This window comes from Protopterus annectens, chromosome 11.part0, assembly GCF_019279795.1.
Source record: "Protopterus annectens isolate FY-2018-M chromosome 11.part0, PAN1.0, whole genome shotgun sequence".
Lineage (NCBI taxonomy): Eukaryota > Metazoa > Chordata > Ceratodontiformes > Protopteridae > Protopterus > Protopterus annectens.
In genome coordinates, this window is record NC_056745.1 from 938,977,864 (window position 1) to 939,000,288 (window position 22,425).

Here is a 22,425-nt window from a genome sequence, read left to right on the forward strand (position 1 = left end):
ATGGAAGACAATATATATTTCACCCCATTCTTAAATACTGCCTTATAATGATTCTTACATATCTAGCAAGTGAAGAGACAAGAGCATTTTCTATTCAGATGATTTTTCTTCACACCAGCTTTTTTTTTTGAAATATGGAAAATTAATGACATAAATACAAAAAAATAATGTTAGTTTATAAAAAAAGAGATGACCTACAGACAGTGAACTAATCAATGTAGGAATAGCACATTTTGGTGTTCATGTACCTTTTCACTCATAATTAATAAAGCAAGTAGGATTAATAATTAATTTCGATGCAGTGTATAAAAAAATAGCAGAAAAAGAAGCAGAAAAACAGCAGCAAATATACCACTGAGTCTAAACCTGTGGTACAGTGTATTATACTTTTAATTTAGTGTGGCAGCAAGCTACATCACAGTCCTTGAATTTAATAAGTTGAGTTGAAAGATATTTTTCTTTCTTTTATAAAAAAAAAAACAAGTTGCATGTAATCATAAACACCTTCTATGGTGAATTATTTTGGGAAAGGCTCAACAACCCAAGGGCATGATTAGGCCTCCGGAAGCAGAGGGAAAGGTTCTTGGAGTTTAGATGGTTTGGTATTTTTCAGTATTTCCTACAATGGAGAAAAAATTGCTGTTAGAAAATGGAAACTCTCTGGCAGCATTATTTTGAAATTAATTTGTTCAGAATGCTAGCATTAAAAAATATTCTGGATGACAGAGGGTCTATAGAATGAAGTCAACTGCCATCACAGCAGTTTGGTAGCTGATAAGCTACCAAATAACTTTCACATGAGACAGTTCAGCAGATTATTGCACAGAAAGACACATACATAACAGACTAGGAAATCAAGATCCTGTCTCCCCTTGAATTACAAGAATCAACACTCTTATACCTTCTTATGCTTTTTTATTAGAAGCAATATTATTGCAACAATTATAAAATTGCACTGACCAATTAGAAATTAACACTACAGCATTCATTTTGCTAAGATCTCAAGATTGCTTGTTTATGATATTCCACATTAGGCATAAGTTCTGAATTCCATGATAGAACTTTCTGCTCAGAACAAATCTTATATTTTTCTCACACATGCTAATAGGTTCATAGGTTCATAGGTTGATACTAGGCTATCTGCCCTAGGGCATTTATAAGCCTAGCCAGAGTGTGTTTGGCTTTCGCCACCCCTTGGAATGAGTATACTGTGCCCATTTTAAGGTTTAGTTTACTGTACCTCTGTCTAACAGTGACACAGAAGTGACCCCCGGGGTAAATCTACGATCTCCCATCCATTCGTCAAGATTTCTCTTGAAGAGAGTCAGTGAGGGGCTCTGCCTAACATGGACTGGGATTTTATTCCAGAGTGAAGGGAGCCTCTGGGTTATGAATCTGTCCCTCCAGCATGTCCTATTTATTTCTGTGCTGAGGTTCAAATCTCTCGCTCATGTAGCTCTGGTGGATTTGGATTTTCTGAGGTGGAGCATGTCCATTAATTCCGGGTTGGACATGGCCTTGTACGTCAGGCATAGATCGCCTCTGAGTAGGCGGTATGCTAATGAGTAGAGCTGGAGTTTCTTTAGCCGGGCAGCATATGGCATATGTTTGAGTCCCTTGATCCTCTTGGTGAGGTACTTTTGGGGTCTTTCCAATTGCTGCAGGTGTCGGGTAAGGTACATCCCAAATGGGGCATTGTACTCAATTATGGGCCTGATGAGGGAAGAGTAAAGGGGCACAATGACCTCTCCCGATCTAGATGTGAGTCCCTTCATGATAAGGTGGGCAATATAGAAGGTCTTTCTAACCACTTTGGCAATGTGAGTATCAAACGAGAGGTTACTGTCAACTTGGGTCCCTAGGTCCCTAATTACTTCTTCCGTACTTAATAGATTACCACCTATGTGGTAATTTGTGGGCACTTTGTTTTTCCCAAAGGGTATGACTATACAATTTTTGGAGTTTAGTTTAAGGCCATGGCTCTGGCACCAGTTTTCCATTTCTATGAGACCCTTTTGAAGGATGCTTGTGTCCACTGGAGAATCAATTATGGCGCCCAGTTTGCAGTCATCTCCGAACTTGGTCAGCCACAACCCTCCCATGTTTGCCTGTACCTCAGAAAAACAAATACCGAACAAGAGGGGTCCCAGGACTGAGCCCTGTGGGATGCCACTTGTGACTGGTTTAGAGTCTGACATGGCTCCAGCAGTTCTGACCTTGTGGGTTCTGTCCTTGAGCCAGTTCACAGCCCATCTTATGACATAGGGGTTTATATTTAAGCTGGAGAGCTTGTCTATGATGCCAGAGTGGGGTATTGTGTCGAAGGCTTTTGCAAGGTCAAGGTAGGCTGTGTGAACTACCTTACCCTCATCAATGGCCTTGGTGACTGTTTCAAAGAAGTCGACCAGGTTCAAGAGGCAGGATCTGCCCTTAACAAAGCCGAATTGGGTAGGATCCAGTGTCTGTAGGTCCCCAATGTCTTTGTTAATGAGTACCATAATGATCCTCTCCATAGCTTTGCAGACCAGGCTCGTCAAGCTTATGGGGCGGTAGTTTCCAGGGTCTGTAGAAGCACCTCCTTTGTGGAGTGGGACCACTGTTGCTGTACGCCATTCTTTGGGTACATATCCTGTAGTAAGGCTGAGATTAAACAGCTGCCTTATGTGTGGGTTTAGCTCTTCTTGGAGTTCATGTAGCACGCAACCTGGGACACCGTTTGGTCCCATTGATGCTGTGTTTTTAGCTTTGTAGAGGGTGGCTCTCACCTGGGCATCTGAGATGTCAGGGAGGCAACACTCTGATGGGATAGATATTTGTCCCTTTGGGGGGGAGGGGGGAGAAAAATTTGCACTGAACATGTCTGCCAGTATGTTGTCAATGTCTGTGGGTTCATTGTATTCTTTGTCATCCTGGACTAACTCTGAGCATATCTGGGAGTTTCCACTCAGGTTTCTAACATAACTAAAGAAAGCCTTGTGATTATCTTTAGTGTCTTGTGCAATTTTTCTCTCAAAGTTGGCCTTGGATGATTTTATGAGTGATCGTAGTTTTTTGCTAGTACTGATCAGAGATGCCTTCCCTTTTATGGATTTTGCTCTATCATGTAGTAGCTTCCTCCTTCTGTTGTATAGCTTATTAATGGCTGGGGTCCACCAGACAGGATGCCTGCCTTTGGGGGAATGGGTCTTGGTTTTATTTGGGATTGCATGATCCATGCATTCCTGTAGGTGTCCATAGAATGTGTTTATAAAGGATTCAGCAGAGTGGGCTGTGGTTTCCACTGGCCCAGGGGCCTTGAAGGATTCCATTTTGGTCTTAAGAAGTGTGAAGTCAGCTTTTGAGAAGTTCTTCACTGTGGTCTTCTGTGCTGGGGTGGGGGCGGGATGTGGATTTCCAGGGAGATTAATTTATGGTCCGATCTTACCAATGAGGGGTATACTTCAGGTATGGAGCATTGTGTCCCCATGTTTGTGATGATCAGGTCTAATATGTTTTCCCCTCTTGTGGGAGAGGTGACTAGTTGTTCCATAGCATTTGAGTTTATGAATTCTAGGAACCTTTGGGCTAGGGTATTGGGGCTTGAGTAATGCTCCCAGTCTATGTTTGGGTAGTTGAAGTCCCCCAATATGATGGTGTTTGGGAGAGACCTTCATATTCTCCAGTGTCTTTAGGAAGGCTGAGTGGGGTTCCTGAGTTTGAGAGGGTGGTCTGTAGCATGCTACAAACTGGAGGGCAGTTTTGCCCATTGTTAGTTGCACATGGATGGTCTCCGATGCTTCGTGCATTGCCACTAACCTGGAGGTGTGGGTATCCTTGATGAATATGGATACTCCCCCTCCTTTTGTGGTTTGGTCCAAGTTCTGGGGCTGAAACGCATGATATGAGGTATAACCTGGTAGTGCTGGGGTGCTCTCTGGAGCCTTGAACCAGGTTTCTGTCACTGCACAGACATCGATGTTCTCCATACTGAGGAGGGCTTCGAGAGCATCCATCTTGAGGTTTAGACTTCTGGCGCTGAGCAGCATTATCCTTAGTTTCTTTTTACTTGTGTTTTTTAGGGAGGTGGGTTTGTCTTTTGAGCCTTGCCTAAAAAAGGCACTATGGGGGTGGCAAGAGCCTTTGCCAATATCCGAAAGCCCAGGTTGGAAGAAAGCTAACAAATATAGACTGAAGGACACTCTCAATTTTCATTCTGCTATAAAAGCATATCCATAATTAAATGCATGTACTGTTAAGTTCCCTTCTCTATACTTCTCAGCCTTCACATTTCCCCATATGATGCTGTAAAACATCACTCAAATTATAATGATTAATTACAATTGGACAATGACTATAAGTTTTCAAGTGAACGGACATTTTTTTCAATTGCTATCAGGCTTTTTCATCTCCCCATAAGCAGAAACAATGCCTGCCCAAGAAATGACCCTATTACCAAGACCCACGTGAGCAAGTCCTTTAAAAGCAGTTTGTTGTACAGTATTATGATATACCCAGGCAGCATCTATTTTACCACGTAGGTTAGGAATGCCTTTAGTGTCTTTCATATGAAAAGCATTGAGAATCCTACCTTCTGGTAAAGCAGCTGTATGTCAAATAGCAGGAATAACATGACCAATATAATAACCAGACCAGTCTGTGGGTAAACAGGGATAAGCTTGATTTCCATAAATATATAATATTACGTAATTCTGCCATGCCCTCCAGTCCCATCATAAATGGTCTAATATTGCAAGTAATGATTATAAATAAAGGTTCCGCTGCCTTCCAAAGGTCCAACTCCAGAAACAAGAAACCAAATATGAGAAAGATGCAGGAGAGGATCACCATGAAATAGAACATAAACGAAGATTATTCCAAGTACATAAAATAAGCGCTTTCACGTGCTGCCAAGGCACGCTTCTTCAGATTTCATCAAACTGCTAAAATTCAAATAATATATATACCCCAACTAATCCAATTAAAACATTTAGCTAATTAATTATTTAATTAATTGATTAATTAAGCAAAATTAACCCATTATAATACATTATATATTCCTCTCTATCATTTCAGTGTAATACTACATTGAATTCACTGTAATGAAACCAGCGAAGTTGTTCTAAGGATAGATCAACTATCATATTCATACATCTATTATCAACATGGTCTTTGAACATATACAAAATATATGAGATATAAAGAATATAGAAAAATACGAAAAAATATGTATATATATAAAAACAATCAATAAATAATGAATATTAAAGAATAAGTGAAAACATGACTTTTACTTTCACTAATACTTCCTATTACATCATAAGTGCAGATTACCTATACTTTTCTCAAATAAATTAGTTATTATATTAATCTATTCAATCTCAAAATGTATGTAAAAATATATATAGCTGTTAAGAATACATAACACGTAAATAAATAATTCATATAATATAAAGTTCATGAGAAATATTCATCCTATATATGACAATGATCTGTAAAAATCAATAACTATTTGTTTTATTAACTAACTAGCTACCTACGAGCAGCAAGTATGGGTTTAATACTAACAAACTGGTTGAGACCAGGATCCATATGTGCTCGTAATTTAAAAATCCAGCATAACTCTACTGACTCTAAATAATTAATTTTATCTCCACCCCACTTGCTCTTAGTAACCAAATGTAAAACCCTAAATTTAAAGCAATGGTCCGTGTAGACTGCAATATGTTTAGGTAATGCATTCTGTTGATTCATCTTCCCGATGTCATACACATGATTATAAATCCTGTCTTTTAGTTTCCTTGATGTCATTCCTGCATAAAAGGATGTACATTTCATACAGGTCGCTAAATAAATCAGAGTCATATCTTCACAGGTTGCCTAAAACCTGGGTATAAATGTGTAATCTATTACAGGATGGGCAAAATATTGCTCATCTGTAATATAATTACACATTCTACATTTATTACATGGAAAGGTACCTGACTGCATCCGTTTTCCAGTTGTCACATCCTGTTCTATATGAGTATGTTCTATGCATAATATCCTCTTTAAGTTCTTGCTATTTCTGTATCTAAACATAGGTGACTCTCCTATAATATTTAATATACTGGTTTCAACGGTAAGCACATGCCAATTCTTCTTGATGATATCAACTATTCTTTTATTATCATTAGTATATCTAGTTGTAAATGCAATCCTAGAACCATAAAAAAACTTTTTGGAACCAGCAGATTGCAAGTACTAATTCTGACAAAAACTGTTCAGTTTTTGTGACATCAAACAAATCCTTTAGCAGTCATTGCTATTTGAAGCAGCATTACAGTAAAGAGGGTAGAAACATGTTTACTCTTTTTATTTTTTAGCAAAAAAAAGGTGAAATGCAGTATGAAGCTCATAATCAGTCACTGATATAGGAATCAATGGAATGCCCCCATAATGCACAGGAAGGAATATGTGTACAAACCCAGCAGTTGATAACATTGATGGTCTGTGCATACGTATGTGAGGCAACAGTGAAAGTATTAAATTCAGGATGCCATTCAGGTGTCCACAGTTCAGTTCTAACCAAATACCTGACTCTATTTTTAGGAAAGGGTGCGTGTCTATTAAGAAGTAGTTTACAGTTCTGATGGTTACAGAGGATGATGCACTATGGTTTCAATGGCAAACACAAGAAAAATAAAATGATAATGAAAATCACTGCAACTGCAGTGATGATTGGTCCCTGGGAAAGGCAAGCATGCTGGGACTGGAGATGATTGTGAATAAATTGTTAACAAGGATGTTGGGTGGGCTCTTCATTGTGCGAAATAAATTAATCAACAAAAAGTCATTATACAAGGGCCATAGTTGCATATGATCTTAACATAGACAGAGCAATGTCCAACTCAGTATCCAAAAGGCTGGAAGAATGAGTAGTGTTGGAACTGGGAGCAAGAAAAAATGTCAGAACTGAAAAAGAAGAAAAAATACAGGAAGTTGAATCAGACCAGGATGAGGTAGCCATTTTGTTTAACTTCCTGGTCAGTCAACAGAGGTAGCTTAACTGCATTCTCCAGATGTGAGCTGGATGGCAGATGTAGAATCTGGATGGATGTTAAAGAGTTCAGAAATTGTTCTGGATCTGGCTGGAATAGCAAAATGTCACAAGCTGTTACTTCCAGATGGAACAATGTTTCTGGTTTATTGTCTGGATCAGCTAGCAACAGACTGTTGTTTCACATGGTCTGTCATCAGTGGTGTTTTGGCTATACTCATCACATCACAAGGGGAGTCCTTTCGATATGCAACATAAGGATCCAGGGGGAGAGTCCCTCACAACAGATGGCAGTAGCAGTTATGAACAAAACCAAGTGTGGTCCTTTCCATCTGAAGCTAAGTGAGTTTCTTGAAGAATGGAATTAATGTATACCTGGTCCCAGGATGCAGGTCATGCTGTTCAGATCTTGTGGAGTGTTGGGCTGCATGCAAAATGATACTGTGGTATTTCTGCAAAAGAGAACACAAAGATTAACAATAGTAAAGCATGGTCTCATCAATATTGTCTAACTTTAAATTCTTATGGAGGGGGAGCGGGCTTTCTCATGGGTCTGTCCATGAGGATTTCACGAGGGGAATATTTTCTAGGAGCACTAACTGCAGTTCTAATAATAAATAAAAGTAAAGGCAATGCTTGTGGCCATTGAAGTTTCCTTGCACACTTTAGGTAGTCTAAGTTTAATAGTTTGATTATCTCGCTCTACTATCCCAGAGGCTTATGGTCTATAAGGACAATGACAATTTTGTTTAAAACCTAAAGCCTTGAAAAGCTGTTGTATTATTTGACTAGTAAAATGAGATCCCTGATCTGACCGTATACTGCAGGGAACACCAAACCTGGGAATCAGATTGTTTAGCAATTTCTTAGTTACTGTATGTGTGCCATTGTTCGCACATGGATAAGCTTCTACTCATCCAGAAAAAAATGGCAACAAGTACCAAGGCATAATGCAATTTCTGTATTTAAGGAAGTTTGCTGAAGTCTAACTGAAGGAAACAGAGAGGTCCCGTAGGTTTTGTATTGATTGAACAGGTGCAGGTACTGATGTAGACATGTTATACTCTAAACAAACTACACAAGTATTTACAAAATGATGTGCAACTTCTGACATATGAGGTGCATACCAGTCAGTGGAAATCTATATTATTAATGCATTTTTGCATTGATATTAATATCTTGATATAGTAAGTGATACGTTTTAACCAATTGATTTAGAAAATTTAGTAGAACTACTAACCAACCATCCAGATGGTGCCACAAAAGTCCAGAGAATGACTACAGACATTGTTATCTACCTCCTTTTCTCTGAGTCTTCTGTCTGATCTTGAAAAGACAGTAACACCTGTAAAGAAAAGTCGCTGTTATTTTCATTCGGTTGCTGCAAAAACTTAACCTGAACAAGCTGAGACAATGCAGCCTATCTTCCTGCTATGACAGTGAAAGTGTTACCCTTGGTAACAAAGGAACTATCAGTCTTATGTGTGGCACACTTTACTACATCTATCTATCTTTGTAATAATAAAGCTTCTAATACTTCATTAACATAAATAGCATTTTTAATAAATGTCGCTACTGCTGTTAAATAACCCCTTTCCTCCCAATGTGTGCCAAAGACATGCAAAACTCCATAAGCATAATGCGAATTGGTATATATGGTCAATGACTTATCTTTACCAACTTTTCATGCTTCGGTTATAGCTACTAATTCAGCTACTTGATACATTTCCATTTAATTGTCCAGTTTATAAAATATTATCTTGCATGCAAAATGAACAGGTTGCTATGAGTTCGTCATCATCCCTATGAGCACAGAAGCCATCAGCGAAAAGGATGACATCTGGATTCTGCAAAGGATCATTTTTCATATCTAATCTAGGAGGATGTGCTGTGTTAGTACCAACTACAAAATCATGGGGGTCTCCTTCATCTGCTGAAGTGATTGAAGAATCAGGGGTAAGTGGTGGACATCGAACAATCCATTAAGAAGGATTAAGTAAAGACCGTTCATATTTAGACAATCATGATGCAAGTAGGTATTGCATTTCAGTTTTCAATAACAGAGCTTCTACAGAATGTGGAACTGCCACATAAGGCGTCTGTGCAGCCACCATGTCTACACTGCATGGCATCACAGGTACTGCCCTAAGGCAGTGGGGGAGAGCCAAAGATACAGAATCATCATTTGCACTGAAGTAACAGATCTAAAACCATCATTTCTGTGTTGTGCCAATAATCCTAATGCTACTTTATTTTTTCACTACAAAACAGAAAAAAACATTCTTAAAATAATCTGGTAATACGCATACAGGAGAATTTTAAAATCAACATTTTTAATTGTACAAAAGCTTGTTCGTGATAATCCTGCCAGAGTAAAAGTTCAGGGGTATCTTTCCTTTACAATTCTAACAATTATCTTACCACTTCTATATGCTTACAAATCCATTGTGAACAGCAACCTGTTAAACCTAGAACAGCTCCCAGCTGTTTTAATGTAGTAGAGAGTGGTGTAGTTTGGTTCATAGCAATTCATGAAGTCAGAATCTGCCAAGCAACCTCCAAAATAAGATGTCCCAAGAATTAAACCTGCAACTTCCATAGCTGCAGTTTGTTTTATTAACCTTAAATCCTAATTCTCCTAACTGAGTCAAACGAAAAAATGGTATCTTGTTTACAGTTCTGGAAACTAAAAGAAAATCCTCTACATATTGAATTAAAGTAGATTCACAAGGAAATGCAATATTATCTAATCATTTCTTCATTTCTCTAGAGAAAAAAGTGGGAGATCCTGCATACCTTACAGTAACCTAATCCAAGCATACTGCTGACCCTTATGAGTAAAGGCAGACAAATATTGACTGTGAGGGTGCATAGGGATAGAAAAGAAGGTGGTTGAAATAATTATCCCCAAAAAGGTGGTGACATCTGAAGGGATAGAACTCAGTTTTGTTGCAGGGTCAGAAACAACTAGAAATATTGGTACTACTACAGCATTCACTGGACATAAAGCGTGCAGTAACAAATATCTACTTTTTCCTGGTTTTGTAACCAGTAAAATACAAGGACTGCAAGTCAGGGTAATAATACCTTGTTGTAATAAGGCAGAAATGTTGTTGTTGGTCTTTCGTCTTTTCCCAGTTAGGGGTCGCCACAGCGGAACTCCAGTCCGCTAATGATTGGCAGTAGATTTTCACGAATGCCGAGGTGCCAGCTCGATGTCCAACCTTCAACAAAGGCATGCCCATTTACACATGTCTTTCAAATGCCCACCCAACCATGGGGAGGGCATGCAGACTCCACACAGAAGGCACTCCCCGCACTCCAGCCAAGAATCGAACAAGAGAACCTCTTGCTGTGAAGCAACAACGCTACCGCTGCACCACTGCGGATGTCTATAACAAGACAATACAAGACATGCTCTGTTCTACACTGTCTATGGTAGTTCAATATCCTTTGTCAGTAGAAGCAGATAAAGGAATTAACCCTATTGTAACAAGGCAGAAATAATTGGGTCAATCCCTTTATCTGCTTCTACTGACAAAGGATACTGAACTACCATAGACAGTGTAGAACACAGCGTGTCTTGTAACTTTAAGAAGCATTTCAAAGTAAGGGCACATGCATATAAATAGAGAGCATGTGCAGGCAGCAGTGCTATTTTGAGAGAACAGCCAGAGTGTTAACATGCATGAGTGCAGTAGCCAGTCTGTTTATAAGTTTATTTAAGTTTAAGTTACTAAGCCTCAATCTGGATGTGTTTGTATATAATAAAGCTGTTTGAACTGAATGTACAACTGTTCATCTGTTTTATCCTGACCGGATGTGCGACATGGTGTCAGAACTGGGAAAGAGAGTGCAATTTTTCTTCAAGCCATGAGGTGCAGAGTTAACAGTGAAGGTATATTGAGCAGGTTGGGTGATATAGTGCTCAAATGATTAAAAAAGGCCAGAAACGAACTTCAGGTAACCAAAACTTGCATACGTTTTATTTTGCAAAGAAAATTATATGAAGCATTCATAAAGCACAAAACGCAATAGTAATCAAATGACAGGCACAAAATGCATTACTGATTAAATGAAATATTTGAATCCATGATATCTGATAAAATTATCAGACATACTTATATGGTGTTCAGAGTTATTTCTGATTTGCATAACGAGCATGTTTAAATTAAAAAGAGCACTAGAAAAGTATAACGGGCATGATAAGAGGTCAAATGGGCATAACAAATGCAATAAAAGGGCAAAACAAGCATAACAAAGCAAGATAACTGCAAGTTTTTAGTAAACGACCATGTTTTGACATAAGCCACTATTTTGCATTGACCAAAATTATTTAAAGCATAACTAGAAGGTAACTGCATGTTTTTTTAGTAAATGACCATGTTTTGATATGAGCTACTATTTTGCATTGACCAAAGTTATTCAAAGCATAACTAGAGTTGTTCAAAGTATTTCAATGTATGCAAAGTGTTTGCAGTGTGTGCTTTATTACAGTACAATTATTTTGGAGAGTTTACTGTGTGCAAAGTGCAGTCAGAATGCAGTCATTTCAAAAAGTTTCTTGTGCTGTGTGCATTTTATTCACAGAGTGCAGTCATTTCAAAGTGTTTCTTATACTGTGCAGAGTTATTTCGCAAAGTACATCCATTTTGAGAAGTTTCTTGTACTGTATACAGTTCATTCACAAAGTGCAGTAATTTCAAAGTGTTTCTTACACTGATAAGGGGTGGTGTTGCAAAGTATATTGTTTTTAAAAGTGTTCTTGTATGGAGACTTATTTCACAAAGTGCAGTTTGCTATTGCTATTGGGCATACATTTTTGACATATATGTGTGTATGTTCATACATAATTTCAAGGGTTTTTATTACTGTGTGTTGATATGGCCAAGGCATTTTGCAGACCCAGTCCACTTGTGTTGGATCATATTTGAGCAGAAATACGATATTTTCATACAAGCAGCTTTTTCTGATAAAGATACATGTACAAGGGCATTCATTTTGCTTAACTAAGTGGGGGCCAGAAGCCATTGTAAGGAGAGTGTTCATTTGTGTATGCACCAGCAGTATATGCAGGAGAAAGGGAGAACTGCCATATTGTTGTACAAGCTGAATCAAGGGAGGACCCTGAGTGCTTGAAACATAAATTTAGAGAAATGTGTAACCTCCATACAAATCGGGCATTGGAGAGGCACCTATTTTTTACAAAAGACCAAACCCCAGCAGAAACTTCTGCAGCTTATATTACTGACTTGAGAAACAGAGCTAAAATGTGCTGATTTGGTGATCAGAAAGATGAGCTGATAAAGGACATGCTTGTGTGTAGTGTTAATAATGCTGCAGTGAGAAAGATTTTGCTTCATCACAGTGATTTAACATTGAGCAAAACTACAGAGATTTGTCAAATCCATGAGCTCACAGAAAGGCACACAAATATGCTTGCAAGTGATGAGCATGGTTTCAGCAGCCTCTAGAGCGAACATAGACAGCATGCAGTATGCGACTAGTAGAATCAGGCTTAAGCACATGGCAGCTGCAGCACCTGCAGGTTTTCCTGAGAGGACCCGTAACTTTCCAGTTCTAAGACCAGCTCAGTAAAATGGACATGCTCAGTACAGTACAAGGGTGAGTCAGCAAAACCCAAGTCAAGTCTTATTGTTAACTATTACAATTTTGGTGCCATTCATGAGTCTAAAAGAGAGAAGTGTTTAGCATTTGGTCAGCAATGCCACAACTGTAAAAAATGGAACCACTTTCAAAAGTTTTGTAAATCAGGCAAGCCTCATTCATTTATTAAGTAAGGTCACTCAAGAAAGCAAGTTGATCATATAGAAAGCTGCAACTCTACTTTCTATGTAGATGGTGTATCAGTGATCAGTGAAAAGGTTAATGCAGTAGATTTGTTGGCAAAGAACAAAGTGTTTTGCACTGTCTTGATCAATGGTAAACCCATGGAGCTCAAAGAAGACACTGGTTCAAAGTGCAATGTTATGTCAGCAGAAACATTTGCTAGAGTGAGAGCTAGTGAACAACTTAATTTGGCCAATTGTTTGAAGCTTGTTGCTTATGGAGGTGAAGAGATTCAAACCCTAAGGATCAGTAATGCTTTCATGGTATTCAGCTGGGAATAGTTACAGCTTGCAATTTTATGTAGTCAGAAGACTTGTGCAGTCATTATTAGGTCTCAGCAACAGTTTAAGACTGAAACTGCTTTCTTTTACCAAAGAACTCCATCATGTAAACACATGTCCTACTATCAGTTTCACCGATGCTATTTTCTCAGAGTATGCTGATGTTTTCGAAGACAAGCTAGGCAAACTTCCAGTTGTGTACTCCATGAAATTAGACCCAGAGGTCAGTCCAGTGGTCATACCAGCGAGAAAAGTTCTGATAGCTATGCAGGTCAATCAAGGTCCAGTTAGATAAAGTGGTGCAACAAGGTGTGATTTCTCCAGTCACAGAACCAACTGAATGGGTATCTTCCATGGTAGTTGCTCATAAGAAAAGCTCAGATGAAATCAGAATATGTATTGACCCAAGAGACTTGAACAAAGCATTAAAGAGACCCCACCATCCTATGTGTACAATCGAGGAAGCTGCTACCCAAATGTCAAATGCCACTGTTTTTCTGTCTTAAATGCAAAGAGTTCATTTTGGCAAGTAATGCTTGATCACAAATCTTCACTACTGACTACATTCAGTACCCCATTTGCTAGACACAGATTTCTTAGAATGCCTTTTGGAATAAATTCTGCCAGTGAAATCTTTCAGCAATGGAGCAAATTAATAGTAGATGATTTACTAGTTGGAGGTAAAGGTGAAGCAGAGCATGATAGAAACCTCAGGAAAGTTCTGGACAGAGCATGTGAAGTGAATTTAAAGCTCAGTCCTCTGAAATGTAAATTCAGGATACCAGAAGTTACTTATGTAGGTAATTCATTTACCAGTACAGGCTTATGACCAGACCCTTCAAAACAAACAGTCATTCATTTTTGAGATGCCAGCTCCAGATAATATCCAAGCCTTACAGTGTTTCCTTGGTATAGTTAACTATTTGGGAAACACAACAAAGGAAACCAATGCAGGATCCAAAACCACAAATCTTCACTAATTCCACCACAGCAACTCGAGGAGGTAAAGACACCAAACCACGAAGATGAAATTCTTTTATTCCAAAACAAAACAGAAAAGACTGAGCGCTTTCACCAGCCAACCTGGTATCATCAGAGTCATTGTAACAACTGTTCATTCACACTTAAATACACATCCACACAGCCTACAGCAGTCCTAATTCAACCAATTATTCAATAATTTCATTGATTCCTTAAAGAAATATTCATTATATCAAAAAAATGAAAACTGTTAAAAATACATACTGTGTAAAAAATTCAATTCAATTGTTGTCTGACATATATTCAAAAAACTTAACAACAGACATAATTATAAACTATTTGGGAAAGTTTATACTAGACTTGAGTGAATTATTAGTGCCTTCAAGACAGATGACACGTAAAAACGTTGCCTGGTCAAGGCTGGAACGACACCAGAGAGCATTTGATGACCTCAAACAGAAAATTGCCAGTCCACCCATGTTAAGATACTATGATGTCCACAAACCAGTAATCCTTTCCTGTGATGCTTCAAAGTTTGGTCTTGGTGCAGGTATTCTTCAAGAGGGCAGACCAGTAGCCTATGTGTCTAGAACTCTTACTCAAACTGAGATGCAGTATGCTTGGACTGAGAAGGAACTTTTGGCACTTGTGTTCACATGTTCGAAGTGCCATGATTATACTTATGGCCAAGCTATCCAGATCAAGACTGATCATCAACATCTAATCACTATTTTAAAGAAGCCTATGCATACAGCTCCTGCAAGACTACAAAGAATGGTGCTCAGATTACAAAACTACAACTTCAAAATGGTCTATACAAAAGGCAAACTTCTTTATATGCCTGATACCTTATCCAGATCAGCCAGAAATACCACAGAAAAGCTTGATACAGGGAATTTTGACTTCAATGTCATGAAGTGCATATTTTTTCTACCATAAGACTTGATGAGCTAAGAGATCATACAAAGACTGATTCAGTTTTGCAAAAGCTCAATCACTACATCAGTGTTGGATGACTGTCAACGCAATCTTGTATACCACCAGAAGTGCAACCATATTTTCCTTACTGAGATGAGATGTTGATGGAAGATGGTATCATTTTCAAAAGTCCTAAAGTCATTGTTCCTACTTCCTTACAACATGAGCACATCCAGATTTTGCATCATGGCCACCCAGGTTCCAAAGTTACCAAAATAAGGGCGAGAGGACTAGTATTTTGGCCTTCTCTGTCAAAAGACATTGATAAAGTCCTTTCATCTTGTTCAGTATGAAGTAGTACTAAACTGCATTTGCAAAACAAGCCGCTTCAGCTAAGCCAGATTCCTGAACTACCTTGGTCAACAGTAGCCACTGAAATATTTGAGTAGAACAATCAAAATTACTTAGTGCTGGTAGACTCTTATTCAAACTGGTTTGAGATCGATCTGCTACCTAACCTAACATCCAGTACTGTTATTATTAAGTTGAAACATCATTTCTCAGTCCTTGTAGTCCGCACAAAATTATTTCTGACAACGGTACCCAGTTTACCAGTTAATTACTTCAGAAATGTGCAAAAGAGTAGGACTTAATCCATATTACTAGCAGTCCGGAATACCCACAATCAAACGGACTGGCTGAGCATGCAGTACAAAGTGCAAAGTAGTTACTTGAAAGGCCAAAGTATGACAATACCGATATCTGCTTGAAGTTGCTTAATCTCAGAAATATACCCCATGACAACTTATTTAACTTGCCTGCTCAGAGATTCTATCTAGGCAAACAAGAATAGCCTTGTCTATCAGTTCCAGTTTGTTGATGCCTAATGCTAAAAACGCCAGAGCAGTCAGAGCCCAACTATTAAATAAGTGGTCCCTTCTGAAGTCCAGCTATGACAAAATGAGCAGATTTCTTTGTCCAGTGAAAAAAAGAGAGATAGGATGCAAACGGCGAAATATTTTAATCGAATTGGTCAAGTGAGAGGTATATGTGCTGAGTTGAGATCCTACTTATTTGAATCTGAGGGTGTAGAATACAGGAGAAACAGCAGGTATCTTCTTCCATTGTTTGAATCCATATTGCAGCATCGTACCTCTGATACAGACTCTAGATCTCAGAACAAACCAGATGATGTTCCTGTTGAAAAACATGTCACAGTACCTATTCCCATTCCTTATAATGTCCCAGATGTCTCTGAAGTTGAACATTCGTCTCTGTTGCTAGGCCCAGTTCTAACTTTATGTCACATGATCAGGTCGTATTTCTAGACCTAGTGTAAAATAGACAGCAACCTGGGCATGATTGTTTTATTTGTATTTAGTTCTGTATGATTGCATGTCAAAGAATTAGTTCCGTATAACTGCATATCAAAGGATCATTTCTGTATAATTGCATGTCAATGAATGTTGTCATTTTCAGTGCATGACTTATTTCTCAAAGAGGGAGGATGTAGAACAGAGTGTGTGCTGTAAGAAGCATTTGAATGTGAGGGCATGTGCATATAAATAGAGAGCACATGCAGGCAGCAGTGCCATTTTGAGAGAACAGCCAGAGTGTTAACATGTATGAGTGCAGCAGTAAGTCTGTTTATAAGTTTATTTAAGTTTAAGTTACTAAGCCTCAGTCCTGATGTGTTTGTATATAATAAAGCTGTTTGAACTGAACCCACAACAGTTGTCTGTTTTATCCTGACCGGATGTGCGACAGGCAGGTGCTCAAAGGGTTTTATTGTTATACAGACAGGTTCTGCACCCTGTATGAGCCCTACCTCATTGTCATGGGTAATCCAGAGTTTAGGAGGGATAGTATTCAATTCCTCTGCTGGTCTGAAAACAAAAAAGTCATCTTAATTTGAATAAGTAGTGTTAGAATATAATCCTAAAGATTCATTAAGAATGTCTAAAAACACACATCCACGTGTGCAATAAAATTACATGTAAGGTAGTATAGTAAATCTCTACCTAACAGATTTAGAGAAGACAAATTACCTACAATAAAAGCATGCTGTTCTTTTAATGAACCAGTTTAAATGGTGACATGTTTAGTTTCTGAATAGTCAAAAAGAACTCCAGATACACCTATACCCAGAATTGTATGTTTAGAAAGTGGAAGGTTTTCAACATTTGCTGAAGTAGTCATTGATCTAGTAGCTTCAGTGTCTACAAGAAATGGGACAGATGTATTTTGCACTGTAACATTGACAAAGGCACCATCTTGACCAATCAGTACCAAGGGGAATAAATGTAGTTCCTGCTCATTGCTATCCTAACAAGTTTGCTGCCATATTGGTGGCTGCCAAGTACTGTTCCATATAGGGCAGTTTTTATATAGCTGCTGTAATGTTTGAATGTTTGGTGAAGCTGCTTGCTGTCCAGCAAATGGACATTCATTTCGCCAGTGCCCTATTTGACCACAGTTAAAACAAGTATTTAATCATGGTGCTCCCTGTGGTGCCGGTGATGGATCAGGGGAATAATAATTTTGCTGATACTGTCCTAGGGTTTACTGAAAGAATTGGACTCTATCTCTTTCCCATGACTTCTTCTTCCCCGTTCCCACCCTTGTAAGTCAGCATTGACCTGCTAAAGTTCAATATCCACTAACTTTTGCCTTTTTTTTTTCCCCTTACTATATTGTTTGCTATATATTGTGCTTGATAAACTTGGATAATTTATACAACCTTAGGTTAGATTTTCACATATTTTCCTAAGACTTTTGGGAGCTGTAGAGGCTTTAAATGTCTTTCTAAGATTTTTGCATATTTTATTGAGAGTGTACCAATGGGAGGGAGAGCATCTATAATAACTAGAAAATTCACTGCAGTTCATGGCCCTACCTCTCTTATAGTAAGCTTAGCATTGCTATCTCTACCTGCTGCAGGGTTTGAGACTTCTTATAAAAGGTACACCTATGCGGAAGGTATATCAGAAACAGCAGAACAGTCAGAAATGGTCTCTTCTCCTGTAGGCTACCTTGCAGGGGATGTCCACTGATAGCCCTTCCTAAATAAAATGGTAATTGAATGTGCTTAAGTTTACCCCAAATGCTAGTTTTGCTAGCAGAAGTTAGTTCAGAAATCTTTTTAAATTTCCCCTGGGTTTATGTTTATGATATAACCTAACATTTGGTCTGAGGGTATGACAGGTCATTGTTGTTTTCAAAATATAGCATTATAACCTGAACCAGAGGGGTGACTGGAAGTGCTGGAAGCAATTTGGGCTGTATCTTGGGAAGTGGTACTTGTTTCTACAAAACTCCTCTCCACCTTCCCTCCCAGAGAGGGAGAACTGTCAGCTTCTGGAGATATGGGTGGGTCTTAAGATGGAGGGTGTACAGAAAGTAACAGAGGCCAGTCATCATCTGATAATTCTGGTTGTGTGAGTGATAATTTTTCTAACTCTCTTAAAGGATACATACTCTAGGAATGGGAATTTCCATCTGCACATTTTTTGTAGTGTTAATCTATTACCTGCTTCCAGCTGTGAGGCAGTTTATGACATTCCATATTAGGCATGAGTTCCAAACTCCAAGATAGAACTTTCTACTCAGAACAACTCTTATACCATTCTAACTCTGTCAGTACTTGTGGAGAATCCAAATATTCCTGTTATACAGGGCTTACCAAATGTACATAAGGACCCACTAAACCCGCCAATGAAACCGATAGTTTCGGGACGAGGATGGGTCACAGAACCCTTATCTATTTTAAAAGAAAAAATGCTGCGACCAGCTGTAGATATAAATCCATTTATTTTGAGAGATTCCAAGCAATTTCTCTTGGATCTATATGAGGGAACAAGGATACTACCAGATAATCACCCTTTTTTAATGGTGACTATGGATGTCAAGTCCCTTTTTACTAACATACCCAACCTAGCGGGTATCGAGAGCATACAACATTATTTGACAGACCATACAGATATGCTACCAAGCAGGATAGACTTTATTTGTCTTCTATTAGAGGTAGTATTGGAAAACAACTTGTTTATGTTCAACAGAGCCTATATTTACAAAGGGATGGTGTGGCTATGGGCACATCATGTGCCAATTAGCTATGCCAACTTAGTGATGGCTTATTGGGAAGAACATAAACTATTCCAAATGGATCTGTATAAAATATATGTATTCTTTTACAGACGTTTTGTTGATGACTTGTTTTTTCTCTGGGCTTATGATGCAGTAGAATTAGATATATTTTTTCAGCAAGTAAATTTACTATCATCTTTTTTAAAATTTACTATGACAGTCTCTCCTGAAAGTATAACATTCTTGGATGTTTCTATCCAACGTTTAAGAAATGGTAAACTCAATACAGGAGTGCATAGGAAAGCATGCTTTAAAAATACCCTTTTGCACAGGGACAGTATGCACCCTAGTCATATTTTTACCAATATAGTAAAAGGGCAAGCTATATGTGCTTCGAGGTTGAATCCTATATAGACCAATTATATGACGGAATTAGGTGAATTGCGTAATAGACTAATAAATAGGAGATACAGAATGAAAAAAATTCATGAAGCCTTCCAACACACTGAAAGGCTTAGAACAGGTAGGGCTTTTCCCATGTTTTCTGAAGAAGGCAGTGCATTTTATAATGAGGATGGATTGAGAGCATCTGTAAGCCATGATAACAAGCAGAAAGTATCATTGTACTTTACGCAAAATGTCCACCAAACTAAGCAGATTCTTTACAAACACTGGGATATTTTAACTGTGGACTCAGTTATTAAGGAAATTGCCGGGAATCACCCACAATTCCTTTTTAAAAACAAAAAGAATCTGCACAGACGTTTGTGCTTTCCAAGCCAAGAATGTAATTTGACTCCTATGACTTATACAGGTACGCAACCGTGTAATAAATGTAATTTCTGTTCTACTATTAGTACTACCAGCATGTTTATACATCTAATTACTACAAGAGTTTTTACTTTTAAAGTTAATGCTAATTGTGAGACTGAACATGTGGTCTATATTGCGAAGTGCACTTCCTGCACTGCCTTCTATGTCAGCAAGACCAACAGAAAATTGAAGGATAGAATAAGGGAACACATTTATCAGATACACATTAGATCTACAATTAATGCTTTATCGAAACATGTTTTAGAGAATGATACTACACATGCATTTAAGTTTTTTGTTATACATATTAATGTACCCAACATTAGAGGTGGGGACATTAAAAATTATACTGAACAAATGGAAACTAGCTGGATTATTAGATTACAAGCACATGTCTATCCTGGACTCAATGACAGGATCCCCCTTAAACCAGCACTCAAAAGTAGAAGAATTAATTTTAAATGAATTCATGCATTTTCACTTTAGTTTTTTATTTTTTATTTTATTTTATATTTATTTTATCTTATTTAATTATTGCTCAGTTGTATGTTGCCATGTTGTGTAAGTCTTTTATATATATATATATATATATATATATATATATATATATATATATATATAGTTTTTATTATATATAACTTTTTTATATACTTATGTGGAAATATTCATTTGTATTCTTAGTTAATGTTGTTTTGATTTTATGTGGCATACACCTTTAAATGTTTGACTCTGTAAGGAATACCCACTAATTAAGAGCTTTGTATATAAGGTGTAACAGTTCAATGCAATGGTTTTGATGGTTTGAAAAAGCCACTTGGCGAAAGCGCTTACCCCTTTTATACTTGAATAAAGGTTTTGGAATTATTGAAAGTTTCTAACTTTCAAGTCTGTTTCCAGTTTGCTTGAAGAGACTGTCAGCATTTTACATCTATAAACTGTTTTTTGGTCTGCATAGACTTTAAACATCCTATTTAATGTGGAACTTCATTTTGGATTTATAGCTTTGGCTGTTTCTTTTACACACTAGCACAGCTTACCAGCGATCCAGCGAGTGAACTTGTAAGTCAGTATTGTGCCTGGTTTGAACTTGAGCTGATGTTTTATTGATTTTTTACTATATTGTTTGCTATATATTGTGCTTGATAAACTTGGCTAATTTATACAACCTTAGGTTAGATTTTCACATATTTTCCTAAGACTTTCAGGAGCTGTAGAGGCTTTAAATGTCTTTCTAAGATTTTTGCATATTTTATTGAGAGTGTTCCAATGGGAGGGAGAGCTTCTATAATAACTAGAAAATTCACTGCAGTTCATGGCCCTACCTCTCTTATAGTAAGCTTAGCATTGCTATCTCTACCTGCTGCAGGGTTTGAGACTTCTCATAAAAGGTACACCTATGTGGAAGGTATATCAGAAACAGCAGAACAGTCAGAAATGGTCTCTTCTCCTGTAGGCTACCTTGCAGGGGATGTCCACTGATAATCCTTCCTAAATAAAATGGTAATTGAATGTGCTTAAGTTTACCCCAAATGCTAGTTTTGCTAGCAGAAGTTAGTTCAGAAATCTTTTTAAATTTCCCCTGGGTTTATGTTTATGATATAACCTAACATTTGGTCTGAGGGTATGACAGGTCATTGTTGTTTTCAAAATATAGCATTATAACCTGAACCAGAGGGGTGACTGGAAGTGCTGGAAGCAATTTGGGCTGTATCTTGGGAAGTGGTACTTGTTTCTACAAAACTCATCTCCACCTGCCCTCCCAGAGAGGGAGAACTGTCAGCTTCTGGAGGTATGGGTGGGTCTTAAGATGGAGGGTGTACAGAAAGTAACAGAGGCCAGTCATCATCTGATAATTCTGGTTGTGTGAGTGATAATTTTTCTAACTCTCTTAAAGGATACATACTCTAGGAATGGGAATTTCCATCTGCACATTTTTTGCAGTGTTAATCTATTACCTGCTTCCAGCTGTGAGGCAGTTTATGACATTCCATATTAGGCATGAGTTCCAAACTCCAAGATAGAACTTCCTACTCAGAACAACTCTTATACCATTCTATCTGTCAGTACTTAGGGAGGAAGCAAGCTAACAGATACATACTGAAGGACACTCTGAATTTTCATTCTGCTATGACAGCCTATTAGAAATTAAATGCACACACTAACATTTTGCCTTTCTCTGTACTTCTTACCATTCTCATAGTATGCAGAATAATGTAACTGCTTACTTATACCTATATGTGGATGAGGAAGAGACAACTAAAAACTACCATATATATTTCCAATAATGTAAAATGTCTTAAAGCAAAATACGCAATTCATTAATGTCCCTGTTAACTCTGATTATGTAATGATGCAGCATTTTTGTATGAGTTATGACCTAAATATTGGATGCTGTTTGCTTACTTGATTAATTGTCTGGTTAGTATACTTAATTTATAGGGGTTTATTGATTGTGTGCTGAGTTTGGATGGGAAGAAAAAC